Genomic DNA, 4,183 nt, shown 5'->3' on the forward strand with positions numbered 1-4,183 from the left:
AAAGTCTTTCTGACCTCTTCCATTCTGTCCTTTACCCCTGGTTCTCTAGTTAATTTATTTATTCCTTCTTCTATATACCAGTCTCCTTACCAGCTCTGTCACTTATTAGCTGTTTGACATTGGGCAATCAGACTATGCCTCAGTTTTCTTATCTCTAAATTGTCAATCAAACTAGAGTAGTTATGAGGACTAAATTAGTTAATATATGTAAAACATTAAGAAGAGGGCCTGGAAGATATCAAGTGTTGCATAAGTGTTGTTATTGAGTGTTAGCTCATAATGCTTACTGATTAGTGGAAGGGAAATGACAGACATTAAACAACCAAGCAACTTTATCAACTAAATTATTACAGATTACAATCCAGTGACAGTAAGGAAATAAGCATAATGCAGTGGACAAAAGGACGACTTGAATGAGTGAGGCTTATGTACAGAAGTGACACTCTGCCACAAAGACTCAAGTCCTCCAGAGAAACCACAGATCTTAACCAGCTCCACAACCTCTCCTGCTTCTATTCCCTTTCTCCCTGCTTCAGTCCCTGGAACTTTCCAGTTCTTGCCAAAGGCAGGGCTTTTTCACTATTCACCCACCCTTCCCCAACTCCTCCCCTACTCTCTGTCAGGGGTGAAACTTCTTTGTGTAGCCACGCCTAGACACTGCAGTGATCCAATAGCTGCTTCATGGGGGCGGGGAAGTAGGCAGTAGCATGAAAGGAAAGAGAATAAGATCTGGCTGTTGTTGCTGCACATATGAAATGAGTCAGAGCAGAGCTTTGACTGTCATGGATTTCATCTACTGAGTGTGTGGTATGGATGCTGGGGGCTGAGAAGTGGGGGCTTGGTGGGATATCTGGCCCGCGCTGAGGTACATTTGTCCAAGAATTCTGTTGCTGGAGCAAGATCCATCCATCCATTCATTTACAGGGTAAGTGTGGAACACTCTCTGACATGGCAAGGTGGTTGAGATTTGTGGAGCATAGATATGGGAGTTCAGGATCATGTTAGGATGATCCTGCTAAGATGCTACCAAGTCAGAATGACTGGGAAAGTGTCCTGTGGCAGTCTGTCTACCCACCCATCTGTATTCAGAAAGTGCTGTGTAAGATGCCAGGGACCTGCACTAATACCCTGATGACCTTGGTGAGCCAGTTCCCCTGGGTAGGCTTTTACTGCACCCCTATGTCCTTTGGAAACATGCCTGGACCGTCCAACCACCCTATCTGCAGTTGGGAGATAAGGAAGAGAAGGAGTCTAGGAGCTTAGGGAAGGGAGGGAGGAGTCGGATCATATTTGTAAAGCATCCCGAAGGAAGTTGAGCTGCTGGCCTACCCACGTGGCCCCTGGGCAAGTCGGGGCTTGTGTAAAGAGCTTGTAGGCTCTATTTGGGGGCTTTCAGTTTTCACCCTCACCCACCAGGCTGGGTTTCACTTGATCCTTCATTCCTGGAAACTGTGCCCAGGGCAGTGATATTTTGATCCTGCCTTATCTCAAACATTGGCCAAGGCTAAGGCAGCTGTGAGAACTGGGGGACAAGAAAAGACCTGCCAGGAAACTAGGCTGGGGAAGCAGAGACTGCAAGATTTGATTTAGATAGATGTTGGCAGTTTTGACCAATATCACACGATGCAGGGTGGCTAAGGCAGGAAAGTTTGGGTTATCTTCCCCTACACAATTATTCAGTCCCTTCCTTCACCCCATCATACCTCCAATTCAACATAACAGACTCACTGAGCACCTACTCTGTGCCACACTGTATGAGACAGACATATGCCTAAAGACATAGTCTGTGCCCACTAGCACCTCGTCATGGGTATAAGAGCAACTAAATAAGATAAGCTTTAAAGATCCTGTCAAAATGTTTTGATATTGTCAGATAAGGATCACATCTAGTTGAGCCAGAGAAAATCAGAAAAGGTTTTTGGATTTTTTTTTTACTTTTTAGCACCTTTCAGAGCTGCAAAGCCAGACTACTTGAACTCAAATCCCATCCCTACCATTTATTAACTTGTGTGACATTGATCAAGCATAATTACTGCACCCTCTCTGAATTCTGTTTTAATCTAGGCTAAAGCCATAGATAATAATAGAGCTTACTTTATTAAATGTCTGTGAGGATTAAATTAGATAATCCGTGTGAAATAATTGCACACACTTAGCACAGTGGCTGGACCAAAATAAGCACTTTATAAACGTTAACTATTATTATTTATGATGAGCCATGAAACACAGATAGGATTTCAACAGGTGGAAACAGGAGAGACAGCAGTCCAAGCAGAGAAAAAAACAAGAACAACTGTTTGGAGTCAGGGAAGCTCTGGGCGTGTGAAAAGAACACCAGCTGAACTGGATTTTAGATTACAATTAGGTGGAAAATGGAAGTTAAAGTTGCCATGGTAGATTGATGACAAACCATGGAAGACTTTTGAAGGCTAGATTTTCTCTTTAATTCATCATACTTTGGAAAATCATTGAAAGTTTCTGAGCTAAAGGAAAAAGACAAATCTGTGTTTCAGGAAGAATAATCTGATAAACATGAGTTACCCTAACTGGAATAGGAAAACATGAGAGGTAGATAAACCAGATGCAGAAAGGGAATGAGACCCTGGAGGTGGTGACTATGGGAATGGAAAGGGGGCAATGAATTTAACAAGACATCACAGAAGATGAATCTGCAGAATTTGGAAGTTGACAAATTACATGAGATTGAAAAAAGAAGAATGAGAGAATCATTATCTTTTGGGGTTGGTTTAGACTTTAAAAGGTTGTGTATTCCACTAATTCCATCCATTTTTGTGGATGGTACAAACAGAAAGGGTATCCACTTTCTGAGTTAGACACAGCTTATTAAAGTTCTGGGTCTGCTACCTACCTGCTGTTTGTGATCCTAAGCATATCTATTATTCCTTATTTCCAAAGAGGATCAAAACAGTACTCATAGGACATTTAGAAATAGGTCCTGGGAGTGTGATTTTTGTACACAAGGAATGAAGTACTACTGTATTTAATGCCAACCAGTTTGATACAGCAAAGCATTTTTCCTACTACCCACTTATTATGAGGTAGCAAGCCCACTGAGAAATATGAATTTCTCCAAAACTGTTTAGAGGGAGAATAGTGTCTGTATCATAGGTTTGTTGAAAGGTTTAAAAGAAGTAACCCTTGTAAAATGTCTAGCATGATATCTGATGCATAGTAGGTTTTTATGAATCATAATTTTCTTTCACTCCAATTTACTACACCTTATAAAATCTGTGCTAGTTTCTGACTGAATATTTTCAGAGGAAATGTACTTACTAATCTCTGAGAGAGTCCATTCCCTTCATAGGAAGCCCTGACTCTGCAAAAGGTCTTCCTTTTGTTAAGCTAAACTCAAGCTTCCTGTGGCTTCCAGAGGTTCTAGTCATTCTCTCTGGGGCCACTCAGAGAAGTCTGCTCAGTCTCTTCAGGATAGTTCCTCAAAGATCTGAAAACCAAAGACAAGATTCTCATTCATCTTTCATTCCCAGGTCAAAAACTCTTCCATCCTTACTCTTATAGCATGCTGTCAAGTCAAATTAGACTCTGGGATTTTAAGCTATATAAGTTGGGGGGGGGGGAGGTGGTACCTTCAAAGTGATGGGAAACTCTAAAAGGAACATGATGGATGAATGTGACAAGTTCCTTTGTAATTTATTATTTCTTAAATTCCCACTATGTGCCACATACTTTCAAATACATAATACCGCTGACTACTTACCCCTAGGGAAAGTCCAGGTTTTCTGGTCTTAATTGTACAGGTGGCCAAATAGGCCCAAAGAAAATGAAACTTGCTAGAAATCGAGTTAGTAAGTGTCTGAGCAAAAACTGGAAACCAGATTTTTCTTACTCCAAGGTCAGTTTTGCTTTGTTTTGTTTTAATTTTGACACTAGATCCTAAATTTGGAGGCTTCGAATTCTAGTCCTGGCTCTGCCACTGACTGGCTATGTAAATGAGGAGAAATTCTATACTTTCTAGATGAGCCTCAGTCTCCCCGTCTGGATCATCAAGGGAATGAGGTTAGGTTGTCTTAAAGAATCCTTTTGAGATTCCATGACAATGTTTTCAATTATTTGATGGTTTGAAGTTTTAGCCAGTTACCAAAGATGAGGGAAAAAAAAAAAAAAAAACATAATGAACTGACGTGCCTGCCTATTACTAAAGGAG

This window comes from Capricornis sumatraensis, chromosome X (genome assembly GCF_032405125.1).
Source record: "Capricornis sumatraensis isolate serow.1 chromosome X, serow.2, whole genome shotgun sequence".
Taxonomy (NCBI): Eukaryota; Metazoa; Chordata; class Mammalia; order Artiodactyla; family Bovidae; genus Capricornis; species Capricornis sumatraensis.